We start from the raw sequence: 27,270 nt of genomic DNA, 5'->3' as shown, positions 1-27,270 counted from the left end.
CTGGGATGTGGGAGCCCCAAGGCTTCTAGGCTACCTTTGCCCCAACACCCAGCTCACCACCACCCCCACACACACTCTCACACTTGGGATTTTGAGTTCTCACTGAGGATAACGATTGCCATGGACCATGCACTGTCCATCAATGGGCTTTGCTATCTGATTGTTGCAATGAGACTACAGAAAGCTGTGATGGGGATGGTCACTCCCATTTCACAAAAGAGGAAAGTACAGCTCAGAGAGGCCCTGGAGCCCTGCCATGGTCTCATGCCTGGATGCTTGCAAAGGTGATATTTCTTGAAAGGCTGGTAGTGAGATTTGAACGTTGCTTTCTAACACTCATGATCTTTCCTGATCCTGTTTCTTAACGAACCTCGAGCTATTGACCAGGAACTTGGACAAGAGCTCAGACCATCCAGAGACCAGGGAGGGCTGACAGCCCTGGAATACAGAGCACTCTGAGGTGGGAGGAAAATGTACTCAGAGACTGTCTATACCAGGTGTCCCATGAGGCTCAGGGCAGGGAGAGATCCAGAGTCACCTAACATCACTTTCTGCTCTCCTGGCAGGATTTGTAAACTGGTGGAAGCCTGTGGGTTGAACGCACGGATGTGGATTGAATGCCTCTGCCCTCATCTTAGTTTGGACTTCTCTAAAGCAGAGCCTGAGACAAGGATTTGGGTGCTAGTAGTCTGTCTGGGAGGTGATCCCAGGAAGCACATGTGGGAAAAACGAATGGGGGCTGGACAAGAGGAGAGCCTACAAAGTATGGCTCTGGGAGGCCCTGGGAGAGCCTGTATAGATCACACCCCAGTATGGTCCCCCCAGAACTGAGGGAGCCAGGGCATTTATCCACCATTTATACCCTTCCTCCTTGGCTAATAATTAATCTCAAGCCATTAGCCCCCTGATTGTTCTGCTACCCTGTGGGCCAGAGAATCACTTCAGGAGGAAGGAGACAGAGCAAGCCTTCAGCGTGGCAGTGGACGTGGGCCTCTTCCGCCTCCCCATGCCATCTCAACCCACGGCACAAGCCTAGTAGCTCTGCCTGCTCTGGCAAAGACTTCCTGCCCCTGGCCTCAGGGGCACCATTAGCAGGGGTGAGGAGAGGGCCCCAGGAAGTCTTCCAGCTCCTGGCAAGACCCCCCGTCCCCTACACGACCACCACCACCACTCAGAGCCTCACCATCGTCATGTGCCTGGAGGTCCTGGGGACAAATAATGCAATGCCTCTTCCTCGGGTCACATCAGCCCACCCCAAGGCATCCGAGGTTCCCACGTCACCTCTTACCCCCTTGTGGTCCAGGGCAGCAACCCACAGGCCCTGTTCCTCCCCCACAACGCTTCCCACTTCCCTTCCCTGGCTCTGTCTACCCCCCAACTCTCTGTCCCCCATCTCTGCTTTGTCTTCACAGCACGTAGTACCATCTGACATACAATGTATTTTCCTTGTTTGCCTCCACCCGTCAAGAGCAGAAGTTTCAGGAGGGCGGACCTCCTTGTCTGCTTCCTCACTGCCCTAACCCTGGCACTTGGGACGACGCTGGGCGTGAAGTCAGCAATCCAGAAATATTTAATCTGGAGAGTGACCACTAATGAGCACAGGATTTCTTCCAGGATCACGAAAATGTTCTAAAATTGCGGGGATGTTTGCACACATCTGGTAATATACTAGAAGCCATGGAACTGTATACTTTAAATGGTTGAATTGTATGGTATGTGGATTCTATCTCAACAAAGCTGACATTAAAAAAGAAAACAAGGACCATTAGGGAATCCAGAAAAAGAAGGAGCTAATCCATGTTGAATGACCACAGTGGCCAGCTTAGGGATCAAAACCACTTTCTCAGAGGTTGAGAGGGCCAGAAATATAGAAATGCCACAATGGCCACAGAATGTGTGATACATGTCAAATGTGTACGTCTACTAAACGAACACTTTCAACACCACAAACTGTAGCACAATTCACTGTGCTAATCGCAAGATAATAACCACATTCGTTTTAATGAATTCTTACTGCCCAGCCTGCACCCCTGGAATGGGACCTCCTTGGGACATGCAGGTGAAAGTCGTACGAAAAGAGTCTCGTTTGACCCTTCAGTGCATCCCTGCAACTGAGTCTGTAACCTCATCGGAGGAGCCACCCGAAGTCCAAATTCAAGGCCTGTCATTAATGAGAGCAGCCCACTTCCTTCCTCCATATGTCCTGCTTTCCGCTGAGGCCCCACCAAGCCACCACCCCACAGCCTGTCCACTGGCCCTGTGCCGACCACCCGCCTTAGCCGCCCGTCCGTCGTGGACAGGAAGTTGCCGTCCTCCCCACCCACTGCCCGCAGCACCACGCCATCCATCCCTCCGTTCCTGCCCCTGCTTGATTTTCCCCAGAAGCACGTGTTACCATCTACCACACTCTATATTTGGTTTTCCTAGTTGCTTATTTCTGTAACAAACTGCAAGCTATACAAGGGCAGGGATTTCTGCCCACTCTTCCCACTGCTAGTTCCCTAGCACTTAGCACCGTACCTGGCACGTAGTAAGCTCTCAATAAATTGCTCCTCCTGTGAGGCACCAAACAACCTACCTGGCAGCTGAGGGTAGTTGGCCCAACATGGGCCATTTCTCAGGGAGTGGCTCCCAGGCCCCTGCCCTCTGCTGGGTCAGCGGCCCAGAGCTCGGCCTCCCACCCTCTCTGCCTAGGCTGACAGAAGCATTGAGCATTTCCACAGACATCGCCCTCAAACCAGCCCTGACAGGCAGATTCCGTTAATTAGGGCACCCTAGCCAATGACCTATGGCATGAATATATTAGGCGAATGTCCTGGGGGGGGGTGATGTTTTCTGGATTTTAAACAGGCCCCTCATTAACGCCCTGCCAGTTCTCCTGCTGAAACAGCGCCAGGCTCGTCTCAGGGGAAGGCAGGTGCTCACCAGGGAAAGAGACAATGCTCTGAGCCATCTGGGCTGAAAACTAACCTCTGCTATATTCTCATAGGGGACCTTGATCCAGCCAAGTCATCAGGACACACCTCAGTTTCCTCGCCCAAACATTGCGAAGGCCATTTCCCAATTCCAGGAAATATGAGGATATAGCACATGACACTCTGCAAAGGGACCCGCCTGCCTGAGTGACCCGGAAGGGACTGATCACCTGGGGCTACTTCTTGGATGATGTTGATGAAAAGTTTTAATGAGCATCTATTTATTTACTCTGTGCTACTTTGCTGGGTGTTTTCACAAAACTCGTCTCATTTAAACATCTTTGTCAATCAGGAAATAGGCATTAGGATCCCGTTTCATAGATGAAGAGCCATGTCCTCAGGAAGATCGAGTGAGTGGTCCTGGAAAAGTCAAGCTGGGGAGCCAGAGGGGAATCTTTGGAGCGGACCCTGAGTCAGAGCCTGGTGTCTTCTGCTGTCTGACGCTGTCTCAGGCTCCAGGAGGGTAAAGTCTCTCTCTTGGGAATGGTCAGGGCTTGGTCCTTCCATGGCATAGCATGACCCCAAGGTCACATGGCCTCACTGGCCTGCTCCATGACACACAAAAGGCCTTCCCAGCCTTGCCCACCCTTCTGGTCCCCAAGCCCAAGCAGCCTTGGAGCACCCTGTAAGACCCACTGACTGAGAGGCAGGCTGGAAGAGTCCAGGTCAACACAATGGGGACCTCAGACTGAATCAAGAAGAGCATCTCGGGTGTGACAGCTGAGCCCCAGACAAAAGGGTCAGGCTCTGGGTCCTCACATGATAACAGGCTCAAATATTTCCCAAATGGGTTCCTTTGAAAGCTGACCACACCAGACGCTCTTTGGTGATTGGGGAGGAGTGTCTCAGCCAGGCTCACAGCACACGTGGACAGATGCAAGAGACCTCCTACAGGACCCAAGTATCACCCGAAGTTGTCAGCCATGGGACACTTTTCACCTGCTTCCCACCTTCCGGCAACGCTGGCCTACGTCAGTTTCCCGCCTCAAACAAAGCACGAAGGAAACCCTGTTGCCCTTGGTTAGCGCACTGGGATTCTGAGTCTGCTCTAAGGTATTCACGGAGTGGGAAAAGGAACAGAGACTTGTGTTTGCTGAAGTCCCGTCACTGTCAGGTACCAGGCGAGGCTCCTTTGCCTATGATGCCATCTAATCTTTATAAATGATTAAAAAGCCGTAAAGGTGGGCATTGACTGTGCTTGCCCAGTATCTGTCCCCCAGTCTTCCGGAAATGGTACCTCAATTTCCTTTTTTAGGCACCCACCCCCTCCAACTCTTCTTTTGATAACAGTTTTGTTGAAACACGATCACATACGGCACAACTGACCCTTTTAAACTGTACAATTCAGCAGTTTTTAGTGTAGTCTCAGACATGCGCAATCATCACCACAGTCAATTTTAAACATTTTCATCGCCTCAAAAATAAACCCCGTAGCCTTTAGGCTCACCCCTCATTCCCCCATCCCCCTAAATCTAAGCAACTGCTAATCTACTTCCTGTCTCTATAGATCTGTCTATTGTGGTTTATATAAATGATGTCGTACAATATAGGGTCTTACGTGGCTGGCTTCTGTCATTCAACATAATGTTCTCAAGACCCATCCACACTGTAGCATGTATCAGGGCTTCATTCCTTTTTATGGGTGAGTAATACTCCTTCACACAGGTATACCACGTTCTGTTTATCCATTCACCTATCGATGAACATTTGGGTTGTTTCCCCCTTTTGGTTATTATGAATAATGTTGCTATGAAGATATGTGTACAAGTTTTTATGTGGACGTGTTTTTGTTTCTCTTGGGTGTGTATACCTAGGAGTGGAATTGTTGGATCATATCATAACTCTTTGTTTAACCGTTTGAGAAACCGCCAGGCTGCTTTCCAAAGTGGCTGCACTATCTTACATTCCCACCAGCAAGGTATGAAACTTCTGATCTTTCCCTACCATCACTGACACGTGTCATTGCCTGGCCCTCTCTAACTGGTAATCCACATGGGGCTTCACAGCTGTGCAGAGACCTTAGCATGGCCGCCTCCCCCCCACCACACGTGCCCATGTATCACTTAGGCATTTCGTGCCATGGAAAGTAGTGGCATTTATGCTGAGGAGCAATCCAGCGTAACAACAGGTTCCTGTTGATTCTTTTCAGGTTGTGTAAGTGTTACGGGGTAGAAATTCTGAGTTGGTAGACACTGAGGGACATATACTGTGCAGGAAGAGAAAGCCCTCTCTGAGTCTGAACTCCTCTTGCCCTATAGGCTAGGTGACGTACTCCCAGCTCAGAGCCACGGCTCCCTCACCTGTGAAACCAGGTCACATTCTCACAGGGCTTTAGTGGGCAGAGCCTGAGAGACGACACTTGTAATGTCAGTTGTTCAGACTGACTTCAAACAAACCCTGCCCAACATTTGGGTCTTTCCAGCCAGGCTTCTGGGTGCTTCCCAGTTCTGCCTCCTGGCACCCAACACATGGAGTTCCATCTCTTTTCAAGCTGCATCAACAATGCTTCTGCCTATTTGCTCAGATGGGTGGGCTTGGTGATAACAACCAACGTGTTACTCAACACTCCTCATCTGCCCAGTTCTGCTCTGGAGTTTCGCACATGCAACCCCTAATCCTCCCAGCAGCCCTGAGACAGTGGATTTAGCATCTCTAGGTTACGGATGCGGATATGAAACTCAGACGGTTGAGGGCTGGTACGGGGCTCACAGCCAGGAAGGGGCAAAACGGGACTAGGAAGCCAAGTCCGGCTGTGCTGCACAGCTGTCCTCATGGCCACACCCAACCTGCCTCCTCTCTCCTCCTTTCCTCACCTCTTCTCCAGCCCTCCCTCTTCATGGCTGGGCAAAGGACGGTCCAAGGACTAATAAGTCTGTCCCAGGCACCTTGCACAGAGGAGGAGATTGCTTTACCGAGCAGATTCTTCCCAAGAAATCAGGCAGGGAGCACCTTTTCCTTCCCGACTCCTGGTGAGCTGCCATCACCACCACCCCTCAGAGCCCCCCTGGCCCGGCTGTTAACAATATCCCTCATATCATGACAACAAGAGGACGTCAGTTTTCAGTTGCAATGGACTCCTTTTCGGCTCTGCACTAAGAGTCCATTAAGGATGCTCTCGCATCTAAACTGTGGCGTCCCCGGGTTAAATTCTTTGTAAGCAGATGTTTATTTTTAGAGAGCCGCTGTATGGGCTATTATTGAATACTTAAGCAGTTCCTTAAGACGAGGGTCACCAAAGACTTCTGCTGTAGAAAAACCTCCACATAATACCGCCTGCTGAACAACACTGCTAAGGGAGAAAGAGGGGGAGAAAAAGGAGTCCTTTATTTAAGGAAGGAGGAATTTGATGAGGGGGAAAAACCTCTGAAAGCATTTCTGTTGAAAGAGGCAGACTTGTATGTTTCCATTCAGTGTGGAAATGGATTCAATAAAGTTTATTTTTCAGGGTATTTTGAATGACAATGACAACAACCATCAGGGCGCAAAGGATGGGCCGTGACCAAGAGACACCTGCAGGCCTTGAACACAGAGCCTCGCACAAGGCTGGGGGTTAATGTGAGCCCACAGCGTCCCTTGCTATATTTTGTTTCTATCTCATGCATTTAGCCTGGGAAAGATGAAAGACCTTGGCTCTCAGACAGCTTGTGAGAGCTGAAAGGGAAGCTGTGGGGTTTCCTCCTGGTCTAGAGAGGGGAGGTTCTATGAGATGCCGTTAAGGGCAATAATGGCTTTTGGTCCCTACACAATGGTGCTAAGACCAGTCTTGATAACAGCAATTTAAGAAGGATGATGATAAAGCCAACATTTCCCAGCTGCCAGTTCCCGTGAAAAGCATGTTCTATGTCTTAGTACAATCAGTCCTCAGAACGACAGAGGAAGTGGGTATTATTACTCTCCATTTATAGCAGAAACTAACTCAGAGTGGTTAAGTTACTTGCCTGAGGTAGAGACCGTTGTGTGTTCATCAAAACTCATTTCTTTTTCTTCAGGGACATGCAGGTAGACCAGATAGTCCCACTTCCCAGATCCGAGTGACTGAGTGATTTGAGTTCTGGCCAAGGGAATGCAGGCAGAAGGGTGGGCCCCACTTCCAAGCCTGGCCTGTGCCACCCTCCCGTGAGCTCCCGCAAGCTCTTTCGCCATGGGGAGAGAGCACTACGAGGATGCAGAGACACAGATGGAAGGGCCCCATTGAGCACAGGTCAGGCTACCCAGTCAGGAGCACCTGCATTAGACTGTGTTGTGAGCGACGGATGAATGTGCTGGGCTTGGACCCCTGATAACTGTGAGTTCATCTACAGTGGAAGCTACTTTGGTAGAGGCAGCGTGCAATTCTACTGTCACATGACCCTAAGAAAACCTGGAGGCTTGTCGTCACACTCCCTTAATCAGCCCACACTGCGATGGGCAATCAATCAGTGTTTCATTACTCCCTACTCTGTGCCAGGCTCTGCCAGCCACTGGGGTCCCAGACAAGTGGCAGGGTCCCTGTCCTCACTTCAGCCCTTAGCAAGATGCCATTTTCGTCTTTCCCTTGACCAGTATTTTGGAGTACACCTGTGAACCAAGAAGTGGGGTGCTAAGCACAGGGGACAGGAAATGGAAATGTAGCCCCAAATCTCAAGGGGCTCGTGGACCAGTGGGAACATCCCAGGGGGTGTCCCAGGGCCACTGAGAATGAAGTCATTAGTCGTCTGGCTATGGGAATTTAGATAAAGGCTGTCACAGAAGGTGGAGGTTGAGCTGGGGCTTGAAGGGTGAGGGAGAGCCAAGTGGTCAAGCAGGGTGAGGGGAGTCAGGAAGAGGCGCCAGCATGAGCAAAGCCACAGTATCATGACAAAGAAAGTCGTGACGGAGGGGACCTGAGGTCTTTGATGTGACCGGAGCCTGAAGTGCAAGACAAGAGTCCCCTCCATCCCAGCATCTCCTTGTTCCAGGCTCTCATCACCATGGCAATGGCCTCCTGCCTCCAGCCATCATCCTGCCTGAACTCCACATGGGCTCTCCAGAATGATGGCTGAACCTACAGTGGTCCACGAGGGCCCTCTGATTCCGGCCCCTGCTGACTCCTCTAGTCGTATCTCCTGCCACTCCCTGCCCTGAACTTGCTGTTTCGGCAACTCTGAGCCACTGCTTGATGCCCCCGGGTCTTTGTTCACACTGTCCCCTCTGCCTGGAATGGCCTCCCTGACCCAGACTTGTCCCCCTCCCCCATCGTACTCAGCTCCTACAGGAATGTCCTTAACTGACCACCCCCCGCCTACAGCAGTGGGGTCCAGTGTTCCTCTGTGTCCCCTGCACACCCTCTGCCATCACCTTTGACCACACGAAATGGATTGATCTGTTCACTGGCTGTGTCGCGCTCTTTGCCACCACACTGTGCTGTCCCTGGGGCACAGTGGATGCTCCGTACGTTTGCTTAGCGGATCAGACTGAGGACCACGCGGTCCGTCGGACTGAAGCCCAATCACACCAATGGCTTTCGGGCATCTGGATTCAGTGATGGTCAACCCAGCTGTAAATAAAACTGGAGTTGGCTCTGCTTGGTGTAAGATTGATAGTTTTTTCTCCTTTAGACCACTCTGCCTTTGTGACTTGGGTTGGCTTCCCCGGAAGCGGACCCTGCAATGCAGATTCTTCTGAAATAATCCATTAGGAGGTGTTCCCAGGAGAAACATGTAAGGGAGCAGGCAAGTCGGGCAGTGAGGGAAGAGAGCCACCCAAGGGACTGGTATTCAGCAAAGTCCCACAGATGGCAACTTTGGGAAATCCCTGGGTAAGGACCTACCTCAGAGTTGTCCAATCAGGGGCCAGGACATAGAGGTACTCTCTTACCTGGATTCCCAGCACTTCTGGCCCTCTGTGTACGTGAGCTAAGTGAATTTCAATTGCCTGAAGGTGGTCCTCCAGCAAAAGGCCCATTGCTGGCTCTTGGCAGGTAGAAGCAGTGGCTGTGAAATGGGTCCAGGTGGAACATTGACGGCTTCTGCTATACCCTCCTGTCTCGGTTTTCCCATTTGGACAAGATAATGCCCTGGGTCTCTTCTAACTAACTTCTTCTGGCTCTGTGACCTCAAGACAATATTCCAGTCCCCTGCAAACTGTCACCAGAGGCTCAGAAAGACACTGCAGCCAGCCAGAAGCAATGATGAGCCTCTCGTCGGCGTTCAGGAGTCTGATGAGGGGTGCAGCGTGCAGGTGATGCCCTCACAGGAGTCCTCTCAATGGAGCTCCATCAATATGGCGCCACAAGCAGCCAAGAAGCCCTGCCATCTGTTCTGGATCTCCTGGCACAGTCCTGCCAACTCTAGCCATCAATTTCCCATGGAACTTGTCATGGGACAAATTCCAGCTTGCAACTCTCAGTTCAGGCTTCCTTGGGCTTTCACCAAGTCTCATAGAGGGAGGAGACATGATGGGAGTTTCATAGCAGGAAATGCTCAAGAGTTATGGCTGTATGTGCCCATCCGGTGCAACAAGCCCAAGGAGAGTGAATGGCATGGCACCTGAAAACAAGAGGGCTTTGGGCATCAGAAGGACTGGATTTGTAGTCTGGCTTTGCCTTTACCAGCTGTATGACCTTGGGGAAGGGACAGCCCTTTCTGAGTCTTGTTTTCCCCATGCCAAACCATACAGAATCTTCAGGCTGTTGTGAGAGTTACACTGGATGTCATATGTAAAGTGCTTTGCACATAGTAGGTGCTTTTAAAACATGATTGTCTTTTTACTCCTTCACTTTAGCCATGTATCCTCATGCTCGTTGTCTTTCTTAGGACAAGTGTTCAAGAAATATTGGTTGAAAGAACATGTGAATGGATGTTTGGATGGACGCATGGGTGGATGTTTCATTGCATGAATGACGGATGAATGGATGAACTGGTAGGTGGAAGAGTCTGGTTTTGGAAGTTGTGTAGACCTATGTTCTAATCCCATTCTGCTCTGTAAGAGTCTGCAGGTTACTTTACCTTGCCAAACCTCATCTTAAAGATGAGGGGGTGGTCATAATTCCTATTTTCCAGAATTGCTGAGAAGAAAAAAACCCGGAATTTGTATACAATACACCAGCCTTAGTAAACGGCACATGGGAGGCGCTCAACAGATATTATTTCACGTGGGGATGGAATGACTGGCCCCAGTTCTTCACCCCTCCCTGTATTCACATCCTTGCTATGGCCTTGTCGTGTACAGAGTGTTTCCTCCACCCATTGACTTTGGGCTGGGCCGTGTGACTTTTTGGGGGCCTGTGGCATGTGGGCAGGAGTGAGTTAGCCAGTTCCAAACCTAAGCCTTAGGAGACCATGCTGTCTTGTGCTTCTGCCACTGCCATAAGAAGCCCTCCCCCCGGGTAGCCGCTGCCCCTGCTGCCAAAGTCCCCAAGTTAACACATATGGAGCAGAATCAGCCCACCAGGCATGGCCAGACCCACAGTGAAGCACAGCTGCCCAGCTGAGCCCAACCAACTTGCAGATTTGTGAGAATAAGAGATGTTTCAAACCACTGAGTTTAGGGGTGTTTTGTTACGTGGCATTTGGTAGCAACAGCTAACCAGTACATGTTCTAATCTGTGGGGCTCCCTAGGTTCCCATCCACTAACTTATACACCCAGAACTAGACCCCTTCTCTCCCAGAAAAGATCCAGCCTGCTTCCCCCATCCCACCACCATCTGTAACTCACCTCCTCCATTGACAAGTTTTTCTCCAAACATCTACATCCTGCAAACACCAGTGGAGTCCCCTCTCTTGAAGCAGTGCATTAACAGAAAGGCTTTCAGAGGCAAGAGAAAGAAACAGAGGCCAAGGTCTGCTTCCCAGCCTCTGAAAAGAATCTTTTGTTGGTGATAATGCCTTCAGCAAGGGCGCTCACGTTCTTTGACCAAACACTCAGCATAAGTTAGGGAAAGAGGTATATGTTTCACTGAAGCTGCCCACTTCAGTTTTCTCTTTGTCAAAAAAAATAAAAAAATTAAAAGCACTTCACGTGTACCTTTAAGTACATCATTACTTTCTGAGTGCTTTATCATCATTACCGAGTAATGCTGTTACCCACAGAATCACAGGAAGACCTTGACTCCCAGAGAATCACCCTGTCTTCTGCTTTGGGGCTACTCCACCCAGCGCATCGCAGGCTTTGTTCTGCCTGTGTTATTGATGCCTCCCGTGAATGAGTAGAAGAAGCTCTCCAAGTAAATAGACACGCTTTCTGTTTCCATTTAAGGCTTTGAGCCATTCTTTAACCTCAGATGATGCCGGCTAAATCGTCTTTGCTTAGGAGGTCTGCAAAGGCTCAAAGGGAAGAATTTTCCTTGGGGACCCCCGTTTATCTCAGTAGATAGTGGGGACAATACAAAGAGAAGGGAGCTGGTGCTGGACAGACCTGCGATGGTTCAGGGTTCTGCTGGGTTGGGTGTGTGGAAATTGGATGGTGAGTGGGAAGTTATCGGAATTTAATTGAAATCTCTAATCCCTAAGGCACTTACGGCTCACAAAGTTACCCAGTCCCTCCCGGGTGAGAATAAGTGGAAAGTGCTTGACAGCCCTGCTCTTGTTCTAGTATGTAGTCTCACTTGGTGCTCCCATGGATTCCATCCTGTCCTCCCATCATTCAAGCTTCTCACTGATGAACGAACCACAGGTCCTTTATGCTGTGTCACTTGCAAAGCAGCCCCCACATCGTATCTTCACTTAACCTCAGTGCCAAGGAGGAGGACAGCAGAGCATAGGAGGCAGCGGAGGCCCCAAAGCTTCATCCTGTAAAGGTGCACAGAGCTGGTGCCTGCAGAGCCGGGCTGGGCCCTAACCCAGGACACTTTCTGTTACAAGCCAGAAATCCCCCCAAATGGATTTGTCAGCTCCTTGAACAAAATGGAGAATGAACCCGGGAATCATTCATTCGTTCACCAAATATTTATTGAGTGCCTACTGTGTGTCAGGAACTACTGACACCAGGTGCTAAACAGCAGCTCTTCCGAGGCTTGCCAAATTACAGATCTGAAAGTCAGAAAGGAGATTTTGGACTTGGTTGTGTGATCTTGTCTCAAGTCATACTGATGCTAGAGAGGCATTCTAGAGCCTCCCAAAACGTGTGGAGCTGGGGCAGAGGCGGGTCTCACATCCTACGAGCCACTGGGGGGCAGAGGCGAGGCTTACTTGTGTCCAGATGTCCAGTGCCCAACATGTGCCTGCCCACAGGAGGCCTCAGAAGGTGTTAGGAATGATCCAGACGCCTTTGCTTTATCCACCATTGGTCCCTGGCCCACCTCCACCTGGGGGGCCTCCCAGAAAGCTTTTGGCAGCCCTTCCCCTCGGGCCTCTCCCCTCCCGTCTCTCCCCCTCCCATCTCTCCCCCTCCCGTCTCTCCCCCATGCTCCTGCCTGCCTGCCCAAGGGGTCCGACCACACAACACTTCGCCTGTGTCAACCTGCCAAAGGCTCCCAGGGCCCCTCAGGACAAAGGCAAAACCATTCAACAGGACCTGTACGGCCACCATCCTTGGTGACACGACCCTTGTCTGTTTCTCCAGCCTTCTCTCTCACCACCATGTGCCTGTGACAACATCACACACACACAGAGATAGAAACACACAGACATATACACACACCACACACACACACACACCACAGAGACAATACACATATACACACCCATCACACACACCCCATCACATACACACACACACACACACCACAGAGACAATACACATACACACCCTTCACACACACATACCCCATCACATACACACATAACACAGAGACGATACACACATACACACCCATCACACACACACCCCATCACACACACACACATCCATCACATACACACACACACGCACACACGCCACAAAGACAATACACATACACACCCATCACACACACACACCACACATCACACACACACACATAAACATACACACAAACACATCACACAACCAGCATGTACACACCACACACACAACCCTGCTATTTCTCACCCTCACCCTCTGCTGTCATTCCCCATCCCCAGGACACCTTTCCTGAGCAAACCTCCCCTGAGCTCCTCCTACGTGTGCCCGGAACGCTCTCCAGGAGTCGGGCTCCTGCTCTGAGCATCCTACAGGCGTCGTCTCCCCTGACTCTCACTCCAGTCCTGTGAGGGGGAGATTCTGGCTCTTCCCATTTTGCAGAGAGGGAAACTGAGACTCTGTGCAGCTGTGCAATGCGACCAAGGCCACAGTGACAGAGTAGGGTGCCAGGAGCCCCCCAGGCCTGGGTAGCTCCCCAGCTCAGCCACGGGAATGTGAAATTCGCCCCATTTTGCAGACGCCAAACCCGTGGCTGTGGAAGTTCAGTTCTTGCCTGAGGTTGCCCCGCCCCCAGGGATCTGTGGGGATGCTCCCGGCTCCCCGGGGTCTCCAGGGCTCCCTTCCAGCACCCGTCCCTCCCCTAGACTGGGAGCTGTGGGAGGACAGGCATGGTGTCTCACTTGCTTCTTCACCCCAGCGCCTGGTACAGGACCAGCCCGAAGCAGGTGCCCCAGCAAACGGGGAATGAATAAACACCCGAGCCAGTCCAGTGTCAAGAGACGGTCACGCTGTCATGGTTGGCAGGCTGCATCCATGCATCTGAGGGGCGGAGGAAGAGAGATTAGGGGTCCCCTGCCCTTGGGAACCAGCCCTCTCCCTCCTGGAAAAGCATAAGACTTAAAAGGCTCCAGCTCCTGTCCCGGCTCTGTCCTGATGAGACATGCTATGCTGCAGAGAAACTCTCCCTGCTTCCCCAGCCCCGATGACCCGTACGGTAACTGTGCCTGCCCTTCGTCCGGAGCCTCCCTTCTCCTGCCCCGCCAGGACCCCCGAAGGCTATGCAAGCACAGCGGACAATATCAAGGACCTGGACTTGCACTCCCGAGGCGAGGGCAGTGTGCTTAGGGCAGGGGCCTGTCTCATGTGAGTTTGCGTCAGCGAGAGTCTTTTGAGGCCGAGAGGGACAGAGGCTGCCGGGGAGGCTGCTGCGGGAGTCTGTGCAGGGGCCGATGAAGCCCTGTTGGGCACAACCTGTGGGCTCTTTGGATGGAGAGGTGACAGCCCTGCTAACCTGATGACCACAGAGCCACGGAAGAGAAGATTCAAAGCTGCCTCCCAGGTTTCTGCTCCCAGGGGACGCCAACACAGCTCACCACGTTGATGGGACCAGAAGAAGTGTGTGAGGTTGTAGTGGTGAGCTCTGCCTGGTACCCATTACACCAGACAGTTGTAGGGGCGCAGAGTTTGTTTAGGGGCAGCTGTGGGTTGGAAATACACTTTGGGGTCGTTGATGTACAGTGGTACAGAGAGATTTCCCAGAGATCGTGGGGACAGGGTGGAGTCTGTGACCCAGGAAATGCCTTCTCTCAGGACACTGGGAAGAAGTAGAGAAGGAGCGGTCAGGGGAAGCCCTGAAGGGGTCCCTGTCGTTAAAGCCAAAGAAGGGAAGAATTCAGAAGGAGGTGGATTCAGGGCCCCAGGGCCTGGGGAGGCCGAGACAAGAACTGGCTTCATCAACTGCAGGTGTAATGAGGTCAGAGCGGGCTCCTTGCGCAAGTGCGGCATGGCTCTGCTGCCGTGGTCACCTCCTCGTTACACTTCACCCACCAGGGATGCTTGTCCTGAACCTGACACTTTCCCAGGGCTTTTCTGCTCCTTCCTGGGCAGCATCCTGTCCTAAGATCGCTCGGAAGTCACAAAGACAGTCTCGGTTATCACAATGTCCAGAACAGGAAGGTGAAGAGATCCCGTGCTCGATTTCAGCTCTGACCGCCTCCCTCCCCGAGTGTGGGTACCCATGCTGGTGCCCTATGGTGGGAGGGGCACGGCAGACAGCCTGCTCCCCCGTGCCACCCCTCTTCCGCACAGCCCAACCTCTGAAGGCATAGCCTCTGCCCGAAGCCTTCCCTGTTCCACATCCTGACTCTTCTTTTTTATGTTCTTGACCTGCCTGAGGAGCCTCAGAGCCATAGAACTGCACCTCACGTTGAGCTCACGTAGGTGAGAGTGTTGGCCCCTTGGGGGAAACTGAGGCAGGAAAGCAGACAGGCTGGGTTTGCTCAAGGTGACAGGGGAACAGAAGCGGGGCTCCACCCCGTGCTGGGAAGCTGCTAAGGCACACGTGCGAGGGAGGGCCAGCTTCTGCAGAGTCATGTGGGGTGACACCAGTGCAGACCTTCAGGCTTCTTTGTGCTCCGACGTGCTATTTACAAAGCTGTCCTCAAGACTCAAGGAGACAACAGAGGAATGGATAAAGAAGACGTGGTACATATACAATGGAATATTACTCAGCCATAAACAAAGAATGGAATATTGCCATTTGCAGCAACACGGATGGACCCAGAGATTATCATATTGTACTAAGTGAAGTAAGTCAGACAAGAAAGACAAATATATGATATCATTTATATGTGGAATCTAAAAAAAATGATATAAAGGAACTTATTTACAAAACAGAAACCGACTCACAGACGTAGAAAACCAACTTATGGTTACCAAAGGGGAAAGGAGGGGGAGGGACAAATTAGGAATTTAGTACTAACATATAGACACTATCATATATAAAACAGATAAATAAAAAAGACCTACCGCATAGCATAAGACCTACTGTATAGTGTAAGAAACTATATTCAGTATTTTGTACTAACCTATAAGGGAAAAGAATCTGAAAAAGAATATATATTACATATATATATATATGAATCACTCCTGTACACCTGAAACTACACAACACTGTAAATCAAATATACTTCAATTAAATAAATAAATAAGATTCAGGAGAAAGAAACTTGGTTGTTTCTAAGAATGGGAAACTAAAGGCAATTTAAAAAGAGAGTGGGGGAAAACCCATCCAATGTCATTAGACTTCCTCAGAAGCATTTCTCACACTGACAAAAGAGAAAGAGTGAGCTCTCACTATTTTCCAGAGGGACCGTCTATGTGCCTGGAAAGATAGAAGTCATAAAAGAGAACAGGGAGATGCAATAACTGGATATTTCAGTTCAGGGGAGACCTGTTCTTTGGGGGAAGGGAAAACCACAGTGGAACGCTTTAGACAGCCCGCTTAATTTTGAAAGAAAAGGAAAATTATTTTGTGATTTCAATGGCAGCCCGTTCACAGGGCTCTACCACCGCCTCGGCAAGGAAATCAGTTGCCATGGCAACTTCAGGTTGCATCATTAAGAATTTTTTAAACGTTGAGAGTTGGGAGGCAGGGCTTTAAACCTTGGAGGAAGAAGAAGAGAAGGCGAGAGAGAGAGAGAGAAGTAAGGCTTGAGAAGTGAAAGAAGTAACGCAGGGGTGAGCAAAGTCTTGGCTAAAGGGAGGAAATTCAGGATCTCCCTTCTCTTCAAGAGGATGTTTGTATTGTCTCTCCCAGAATCGTGAAAGGAAGCAGCATCTTGCCCCCTCTTGGTTTCTCTTTCTTTCACGTCTTAATCTGATCATTTTTTTCTCTTGTCCATTAAAAGGGAAAAATGTAGAAAAGTGAAGATGATTTCAAGAAGCAGCCTTCATTCATTTTATATTGTTTTGTTTCAGGACTGAATGGATCATTCTACTTCAAGTTATTTTCCCACTGTTCTTAAGTGGTTTGGTCCTGAACTCGCCCAGCTGACAAAATATAAAAATAAAACTTTGTACTCTGTGTACAACTTCTTAAATTTATCCTCCAGCTCTTCACTTGTGTGGAAAACAATAATGGGATGTTATTAGATAGAATTGTATTTATGTCCAAAGTAGCATTTTTATTCAAAGAACCATGGATGAGAGATGATATCATTGCTCCATCGCTGTGATCTGAGTTCGTCTTTAGAAATATAGGGTTTGTTTTTTCTTTTTACCTGTGTCTTCATATGGAAGGAAGACAGGGAAATTCAGGTGATCAACCAGGTCACTGGTTATCTGGGAAAGATCTGGAAATAGCCCACTTTCAGCTTTGAGATATCTTGATGACTACCTGGGTCATCAGTTCCGTTTTGCACCCTTCCTTGTATTGGTCACCAGCCGTTTATTTTTCTTTATGATGTGGGTCTCCCTTGCAATCCTCACCTGCACCTGACACAGGGTCTCCTCTTTGAAGGAGGGCTCACCCCACACACTGAGGTTCCGAAAGGTGAGGGTTTCTTGCTTATCCCGTGGAAAGGCAAGTGTGCCAGTGAACGCGGCTGTGTGTTGTGATGGCAAAGGGACTTGGGAACTGAGTTTCTGCAAGGGAATGGCTCCGCCTTGGGGCAGCAGTTCTCGTTTGAGAAACCCCAGGCTGGAGGGGGGCTGACTGGGTCCCGGCTTCAGCTCTGCTTCCGCTGGAGGAGAGAACACAGCGCCACCTTTTGTGGCCTTGAACGAATCCTCCAAACATTCTCCAAGCCTGCTTCTTCACGTGGAAACTGAGAACAGTAATAATAGCCGCTGCTCACCTTGAACAGTTGGTGGGAGCATCCTGCGAGGTGAGATGCAGGGAAACCCCTGCGCAGACAACAAGGGGTTACATGGGTATCAGGCACCATCCTAAGGGAGAGTAGCTCCAGGCTCCTTCCTTGCCCAAGATTATGCAGGTCACTCTCAGGACCCACCTCCTGCCTGGCCCTCGGGACCTTTGAGGCCGCTCTCTCAACTCAGGGTTGACTAAAGACAGACAAGAAGGAAACAGCCTGATACTACGGTATCCACGCTGCCCAAAGTGGGATCTACTCTGTGGAAGCGGCAACCCCAAGATGCCAGCTTCCTCGCTCAGGCGGGTGACAGATGAGTGAGCCAGCGGGACCGGGGCCCTGGGCAGGGTGTATGAGTCTCCCACTGCTCTCATCGCTGACCCACAAGGCTGGCCTTGCTCCGCCTCCAGCTCTCCTCTGCTACTGCCGAGCCCAGGGCCCCCCAGCTCCTCTCAGGCACCACTCCCCTCCAACGTGAGAATGCCTCCGGGCCCAGGCAACGCTTTTTCCCCTATTTTGCAAGTGACGATGCGATAACAGGGCTCTGGTCCTGGCCCTGTGTGCTTGGATAGACCCAATTCTCAAATATGCGTATGTTTTTCTTTCTTTCATGCATCCACCCATTAGTCAACAATCATCTCTGTAACGCCTTTGCTAGTCATGTGGCTGAACCAGGGGACCAGCGCGTTACAGCCACGGACCGGATCCAGCTTGAGGCTTATTTTTGTAAGTAAAATTTTATTAGAACAAAGTCATGCCCGTTTGTTAACACATTGGCCATCGCTGCTCTCACAACACGAAGGCAGAATTGGTAGTTGTAACTGAGATCATACAGTCTGTAAAGCCTAAAATGTTGACCATTTGGCCCTTTACAGAAAAGGTTTTGCCGATCTTGGGCTAGACACTTAGTAGGGTCGGGGGTGGGGGGCCCATAGCAGAAGCAGGAGGGTCAAGTTGAGGTCCTGCCCACCAAGGAGCTTACAGCCCAGTGGAGGAAATAAGCTGTGTGAGCTGTTATTCTATTACAGGGCAGGTTGTTCTGAGAGGCGGTCAGAGGAAGTAGTCAGGGCACTCAAAGGCAAGAGGTCCCTGCCTGCAGGGGGACTCAGGAAGGTGTCTGAGGCTGGGTCCTGCAGGGTGGGTTGGGCTTGGCCATGTGCATATGAGGAGATGCAGGAAGAGCAGTCACAGGATGAAGGATGCAGGGGCAGAGGACCAGGGCAATGCACCCAGGAAACAGGAAGTGCCGAGGCCAGGTATGAAGGCAAGATGGGTGGTTAGGACCATCAAGAGACATGGCTGGAAAGAGAGTTTGGGGCAGGATCCTGGAGGGTCTGGAATACCAGGATAAGGAGTTTGGAGTTTCTTCTCTAGACACAGAAAAGTTTTTGAGCTGGGTAATGAACAGGGAAGCCGTGCTTTGGGACCATTAAAAAGGCAGCCAGGTGTAGTATAGACTAAAGATTGATATTTCCAAGAGAAATTAAGCCTGCAGATTTATTCTCCCTAACCTAGTCAAATGAAGTAATGTATAAGAAGGATTTTGTAAGCTTTAAATGTATGGGATTATTATGATTATTTATTATAACAATAATGCTAACCCAGGTAAGATTTAGACCTTTCTGCTCAGATTCATTTCCACGTTTCAATCACTTGAATTCCCCATCCTGGGTTGTATTTTGACTTCCCCAGACTGTAAGCATAGCCCACATAATATTGGGTGTGATATGATTAAGCAGTAATGGCTGAGCGTTCGTATCCAGGTCAGTTATTTCTGGCGTGACACAGAACATGGCATGGCATTGGAATGTCACACAACAGGACATGGAACTGAACCCAGGATGGAACACTTCCCACCAATGGGACCTGGGCACATTCTTCCCATGACCTTGGCCCGGACCAGTGCTGGCTCTGCCGTAATAAGATAATCTCCAAAGGACTAAATCACAGAGCTAAAGAGCCCAGCATCATGCAGCTCCAGCCGGCATGAGGAAGAAAGGAACCGAGGAAGGCTGGGAATGCAAGGTCTCATCACCTGAGGGGGAACAAGGGGCCAAGAGGAATGAATCCACCGAAATCAAGAACCAACATTTTCTGTCACTGCTAAAAAGATGTGGCTGGAACTTTGTCTTAAAAATGGAAACTAAAAATCATAAAATCAAGTTTATTTTTCCTTATAGTTAAAAAAATTTAGGTTATAATGGCAGCTATTCATCAATCTTTAGAATAAATAAGCAGTACGTTGGTGAGGGGCATGATTTTTCCAACAAAATTGTAAGACAACAGGTTACAATGTCCTTCGCTTCAGGTTGGACTTCCCAATGAAATAATAAACAAGTTCTTTTTTTTTTTTTTAATTCAAGGGTTTCATCAATTTTCCCAAAGGCTTTTCTTTATTCGTTGATGTCAAATCATTCAGAGCATCTATCCCTTCATCAGCCATGATGATAATCCAGTGCTCACGTTTCTAGAACTGCCAGGTCTTCCTTGCCGGTGGCTTTTGCAAATCCTTCAAGCAATTCTCCAATGTCACTTGCAGTGACTTCAAGAAATCCCAACCCTCTTGCAAGATTAACAACTGCACTTTACAACTGGTTTGCCACCGTGTTCATCCCCAAATCAACAGACAGAAAAGACGTGGACGAGGTGGGTGGAAGAGAGGGCCATGTTGAGACAGAATGGTGACACCCTCTGGGGTGGGGACCAGAAAGTCTGGGGCCTCTACAAACTCAATTGGGAGGCAGAATTATTCACCTGTCTTTGTTCATGGCCCTGGTCAGCTCATTGTAAGTTCCCAGGGCTGGTCGCACTCAGAACCTTCTCTATACTCTTCAGACCCCTGGCTCCCGCTGCCCAGTCTCTGAGAATGACTCACCCACCAATCTTCAGGAAAAATGGAGGCCCTGGGGAGGAACATCCTCCACTTCTCAATCCCACACCTACAGGCTCAGGTGTGTCAGCAATAGCTCTCACCCATTTTCCCTTAGCCCATAGAGACAGACTCCTTCTGCATGAACTTGACCTCTCCACATCTTCTGCATTCAACCCCCTTCCCACTGGTGTCTGGAAGTGACACGTCATTTGCTCACAGACCTTCCTTCCCTCCCTGCACTTGCCCTGGCTTCCTTGTGAGTGGAGCTGACTCTCCATCTCACCGGCTGTGAGTTTGACCACGTGACTGACTATAGCCAAGGACAGACTTGACAGTTCCCAGTGGAGGTTTCAAGGGGCATTGCAAATCCTGATGCCCTTGTGTTGCCACCACTTGCAATGAAAAAGCAATGTCCCAGGTGGTCATTGCATCCTCAGCCTGGGTCCTGGGATGAGAAACCCATGGAGCAGGTATAGATGGAAGCCCAGGCAAGCCCACTTGAATCACAGACCCACAAGGGGGAAGGAGATATTTATTTAGGAAACCATTAAGATTTGGGGCTTGTTTCCTGCATCATTGTTGCCACGAAACCTAATACGCTCTCATCTTCCCACAACCTAGGAGCATAGATAAACATGTATATCTTTGTCTGAACAAAATTCTATGGTATACAAGTAAAGGGATGGGGGTGGAGTTGATTCTGCCAGAGAACAGGAAGGGAGATCAGGGTGAGTTTGGGGTGTTTGGGAGGGAAGTTGTTTGCTTTTTATTCTCTGCACCAAGAAGCTTGACGGGGGTGAGTGTGGATTCTGGAGCCCGTTTGCCCACCCTGGGATCCCAGCTCTGTTAACTTGGGCACATCGTTCAACCTTTCTGCTGATGCATGAAACTGTCTATGAGATTGAAACGTTGATCATAATGGCAGCTCCTCCCAAGCTCATGGGAAGACTGAACTGAGTGAATACATGACACGCCGAGCTGGGCCTGGCACAGAGTCAGCCAAGGTGATCTGTGTTCTGCTGTGACTCTCTTTTCCCACCGGCTATGAGCTCAAGGCTGTATCACAGCCACCTCTGTGGCCCTGTGGCCTAAACACGCAGCCTGCTGTGTGCTAGGTGCTCTCTGAGGGCTCTTGAGGTACGTGCAGCCCGTGTACCATTTCCAGATTCCCGAAAGCCTAACACCAGCAAAACTCCTGCGCCACTTGGAGAGGCCTGCAGGGACTCACAACACACAGACGCCCCCAGCTTGGTTCTCCAGAAGTTACCCGTCCATCTCCTCCCGTCTCTGCCATGTCCTTGTCAGCTCAGCAGGCAACTCTAGCCTGGATGTCAGCTCTGCATCCCCTCAGGCCCTCAGAGCCAGTGGGGTGTGAAGCAGGGCAGTATATGCGAAGCCCACGTCCAGCCCATATCACCATTTGGATGCCAGCGGGGCTGGAAAATGCCATCCTGGCTGGACAGCCACACCCAGGCACTACCAAAGGGAAGCATGAGCTTTCGGTGAGTAGCAGGTTATTTATGCCTCGGCCGGTTGTGAGAAAGGAGAGTGGCATTTCTTATACATCTGAGCTAATGGCCCGAGCTTCAGGCCAGTTACACAATTGTAACAAATGTATTTCCCTGGCCACACCTTCCTGGGCTACATGGAAGCCCTAAACTGAAGATAATTTGTGTTCTGCATGTGGCCGAATGCAGGTTTCCAGCAGCACTGCATCCCCATCGGTACACTGTCCCTCCTCAAAGTGGGAAGGTGTGTCGCAACTCTCTACATTTCCAGCTCAGGACCCCACTTCCAGCTCAGGTCCCCATGGGTTTGCCTTGGCCACGCCCAACTCACCCAGGGGCATTGCACCACTTCGGCCACCCGGAGGATCCACGGCCCCTGCCTGGGCCCCTGGGGTGACCTAGAGAGTCAGCCCTTATGGCAGAATGGTCTTCCTTACCTGCTACACACCTGGACCATTTTCACCGCTGCAGGTGTCCACACGAGGGCTCAGCTCATTCTCTCTGGGCCTCTTCTCCCAGCTGGAGCCCAGGTGAGGTCTAAGGATCTCCTCCCTGGAGTCTGTCCAGGGGCCGGGTGTCTGCATCTCACACAGGGTCAGCCCCTCTTTATTCCCCTCCTCCATCCAGATCTTCCCAATTCTGATAGCACTTCATCCTCTCACAGGAGCTGCACAACCTGTGAGTTGTGGGAAGAGGGGTTTGCTACCTGAAAATGCCATTGAGGAAATACGGCCACCGTTGCATGTTCTCAAAAAACGTCAGCCACGCGGCAGGAATATGTGAAAATTATGGGCAGACGTGGGTTTTTAATTTTGTGGGGAAAAAAAGGTCAGGAAGGAGGATGTCCACGAGGGAAATGGAGGAAGAAATGATCAATATTGTCACATTCATGGCACTGTTCCTCTTTTAGAGCATTGGTGACATCCTTAGGAGACCCCGAAAGGAAAATGAAATACACACGGTATGATTCTAAACCAGGGTTTCTCAACCTCAGCGTTATTAACGTTTGGGGCTGGATAATGCTTTGCGGTGGGGGCCATCCTGTGCCCCGTAGGGTTCTGAGCAGCGTCCCTGGCCTCCACCCACTAGAGGCAGGACGCGCCCCTCCACACACAAGTTACGACATTCAAAATGGATTCAGACGTTGCCAAATGTCTCCTGGGGCACAGAGTCACCCCCAATTGAGAAGCCCTACTCTCAAGCAGCCAGAAAAACTTTCTGAAGAAACAGACACAAACTCACAGCTTAGGACAGCACCGTCCAATCAAAATATAATGTGAGCCACAAATACAAGGCACAGATGTAATTTTATATTCTCTGGTAGTGACATTTTAAAAAGTAAAAAGAAACAGGTGATATTAGTTTCCATCATATATTTTATTCAACCCGTTATATCCAAAATATTATCATTTCCACATGAAATCAATATTAAAAAATTACTGTGATATTTCACACTGTTTTTATTTTTATACTGTGTCCTGGAGAGCCAGTGTGTATTTAACACTTCACAGAGCATCTCAGTTTGGACCAGCCACGTTTCAAGTGCTCTGCAGCCACACAAGGCTGGGGGCCGCCGTTTGGCCAGTGCAGGCTGGGGGGTCGCGCATGGCTTTATGATGAAACCATACACGTCGAATCAAGCAAGCAGTTAGCCTCACGTGCCAGCCCACTGGCTAGGTGACGCTGAGCAAATGATACTTTCTGAGCCTTGATTTGCATATCTGTAAAATGGGGCAGTGATGCCTCTTTGAGTGTTAGTCCCCTGCCTCTGAGGTGCAGTTCCCTCCAGAGGAGTGGGTGGGCACGCCCCAAGGTGGCCATCACAGGACCTCCGTAGTGGTCCCGCTGACCTGCTTCCCTCTCCATCCCTGGAACCAGCACATCCCTAAAGGTCTCAGCCCTACCAGATCGCCTCTGCCAGGCAGCAAGTTTCATCGATGGCATGCCTTTCCCCCCCTTTATTTGTTAATAAGAGTGCTTTTCCTAGAATGCGACCCAATGTGGGGAGTGGGGAGTAATAATATGTGTTTGGCATCTCCAATATTAATAGCACCGAGTGTCACATGCTATGACAGTGATGAAAGTGGATATGGACGTGGGGCCCCCTCTTTTCTGGGATGCAGTGCTCCCCCTTGCAAAGAGAAAATAAACACAGCCCTGGTGGAGCACAAATGCCAATAACTGTGAAATTTTGATTAAATAATAGATATGTGTTCAGAAGCACTCCTCTATAGTGTGTGATTAAGAAAGATAACCAGACATTCTTACAGCCCTAATGATAATAATTACTGCAACACATAAAGTGCAGAATATGACACCAGAAAGGCCATTATTAACCTTTCCCAGGGTTATTTTTTGGGGTGTATTTTTGACACCGTGGACACCGGCATTCAGAAACTAAATAAAACTATAGCTGAGGCAATTACCCTCAGCTACTGCCCTGATCTATCATGGGATCAGGGGGTGGGGGTTGAGAAGGCGAGAGAAAGAAAGAGACAGTGTGTGTGTGGGGGGCATAAAAAGTCTTTTATACAAAACAGATGCTTGTTTAACATCTAACATCTGGACAGTCTTATAAAGATTTGTATTAACATTTCTGCAACTGTCAGTAATTCAGAAAACTGACAGAGCTTCCCTGTTTAAATTTTTGCTATAAATAACAACCTTAGACCCAGGCTTTTTTTTTTTCTGCTTGCATGCAATTTTTGGTCCCTGACATATGATACCCAACTGCTCAGCACTCCCTGTCTTGCCCTGAGGAGGCAGAGGGGGTGGTGCCTGCTCTGGAAACTGACTTCTTTGCACATCCTCAACAGCTGCCCCAAAGCTACCCACCCCTGGGATGACTGACCTCAGTGCCACTCAGCTTCCTTCTCCTCTATCCCAAGTGCATCAGTTAGCATTTGCTGCATAACAAACATCCCCAAATGGAGTGGAGTCAAATAGTGACCATGTCTTTTACTTGTGATTCCATAGGTAGGCAATTTTGGCTGGGATCCCCAGGGTGGTTCTTCTGGTCTCAGTTGGACTCACTTGTGCATTTGTAGAGTTGACTGAAAAAAATGCACAATCTAAAAGCTGAGAATTGTGTTTCCTTCAGCATACTTTTTAAGCAATTAAGCCCAGAAGACAACCTCTCAGATAGCTCTGAGGGACTGCTCCAAAGACGTAAGGAAGGAGCCAGGGTATATAAGAGTTTTTGAAACAAAAACCAGGTAGTCGGGACATCAAAATATTAGGAAGCCATTGACTGAAACCGACCCCCTTGGCCAGTCACGATAATAACTGCTTGCACGAGTTGTCTCACAACAAGAGATCCTGATAAGGAACATGGTGCTGTCACCGAAAACTAACTGAAAGAATTTGGGAGGGGCCGAAAGGAAGGAGGAGATGCCAACCCGTAATATGTCCTGCCAACCTCCCAGAAACCCTCACGCTGGAATCCATCTTGGCTGAGAGTTGCAAGTGCCACCAGAAAGGACCCTGAGTCACAGACCAAATATGGTCACAAGAAAGATGATTGGCCAGAGACAACCTGGAAAGCTAACCTCATTACCATAAAGCCTGAGACTGTAGGCCATGTGACAGAGCAGTTCTCCTGGGTTCCCTTACCCTGCTGCTCTCTGCTGGGGCGCCCCTTCCCAATAAAGTCTTTTGCTTTGTCAGTACGTGTGTCTCCTTGGACAATTCATTTCCAAGTGTTAGACAAAAGCCCCTTCTCAGACCCTGGAAGGGATTCCCCTTCCAGTAACAAAAAGATTACATTAATTAAAGAAAATTGCACTTTCTATGTATGGGAAGATGCAAGAGTCTGGGCTCACTGAAATCATTCCTTTGATGTGCACCTTAGCTATCTAGAGCCAGTATCCTGCTTTTTTCCATCTCGAATCCTTTCAGGGTGTGCAGTCTGGGCAGCTGCACTGGCTGAGGGCTTGATGGCCACAACATCCTTTGTTTGCTCATGGGGCAGGCAACATTCCTTGTCCACAGTAGTCGGCCTCCAGGTTGGCTAGGGGCTGACGGGCCTGAGCTGATCTCCGCTGGGGTGGCTTATTTATGCTCCCTGTGCTCTCCCATCCTCGAGCAGACCAGCCAGGGGACACTCACCCAACAGGGGCAGGGATCCGAGAGAGCATGTGGCAGCATGCAACGTCTCTTGAGGCATCGGTTCGGAAACAATCTCATCATTTCTGCTCGATTCTGTTGGTCGAAGCAAGTCACAAGACCACATTCATGGGGTCAAGAAACGGGCTCCACTAAATGAAAAGAATGCAAAGTCAGGGCTTCCCTGGTGGCGCAGTGGTTGAGAGTCCGCCTGCCGATGCAGGGGACGCGGGTTCGTGCCCCGGTCCGGGAAGATCCCACATGCCGCGAAGCGGCTGGGCCCATGAGCCATGGCCGCTGCACCTGCGCGTCTGGAGCCTGTGCTCCGCAATGGAAGAGGCCACAACAGTGAGAGGCTCGCGTACCGCAAAAAAAAAAAAAAGAAAAAGAAAAGAATGCAAAGTCAGATAGCAAGGATGAGGGTTGAGGAACATTGTGGCCCTTTTTGCAAATAAGATTCCACCCCAGGCACAGTTTCTCAGCTATTATCTGATGATAATAGTCAGAGATGGAAAGTGTTACCCTCTTTAATGTATACACTTTACAGTTAAGGAACTGAAGGAGGCTAAGTGATTTGCCCCTGGCTGCTTAGCTACTAAGAGATGCCAGGAATCAACAGCAAAGGATAAGGTGCTGGAAACCTTTCCAAGTGGGCCGTGTAAAAACTCTCAACAATGAAGTTCACCACCAGCTGTAGCTGCTGCCCGTGTCCAGGGCGGGCTTTCTGGCTGCTGAAGTAGGCAGCCTCATATGAGAGTGATTTGAACCGCATCAGAAGACGGACTTACTGTTTCACTAATTTTCTTCTTCTGCCCTCTCACTCAATAGAGGAGTGAGGCAGCTTACAAAACTATACACAAATGTTAAAGGACAAAAAATAAATAAGAGAGTGTCAGGCACTCATCCTTGAAGGACCAAGTTGAAGTGTAAATGCTTTGGGAGGAAGGAGAACCCACTAACATCTCAGCTGGACTCAGTATAGCACAGTAGTTCTCACCCAAGGACCAAACAGTCCCCTATAGCAGGCATTTGAAAATGGTGTGAGGTCATTGTTGGTGGCTGCAATTATGGAGGTGGGAGAAAACTACTGGCACTTAGCAGGTGGGCTTTGATGCCAAATGGGATGCAGTCCCACCTGACGAAGAATAGTTCCAACAAAAACTTCCACAGTAACCTCGTTTATCTGGGGCTGGCCTGCGAGGGTCTCTAAAACAATGGGACCTAAGACCAGCAAACTCTGATGGAACAGTGGTGCATATATTTGTACCACTGCGTGGTGTGCAAAGTTACACGTGTATTTTGTCATTTAATCCTCACAATAGCCTTGTGAGTTACAGCAGATCTGATAACATCTCCCCATTTTACTGAGGAGGAAACTGAG

Source organism: Aethalodelphis obliquidens, unplaced genomic scaffold (assembly GCF_003676395.1).
Source record: "Aethalodelphis obliquidens isolate GAN/ISIS:26980383/991018 unplaced genomic scaffold, ASM367639v1 scaffold21, whole genome shotgun sequence".
Lineage (NCBI taxonomy): Eukaryota > Metazoa > Chordata > Mammalia > Artiodactyla > Delphinidae > Aethalodelphis > Aethalodelphis obliquidens.
This window is presented reverse-complemented; position numbering follows the sequence as displayed.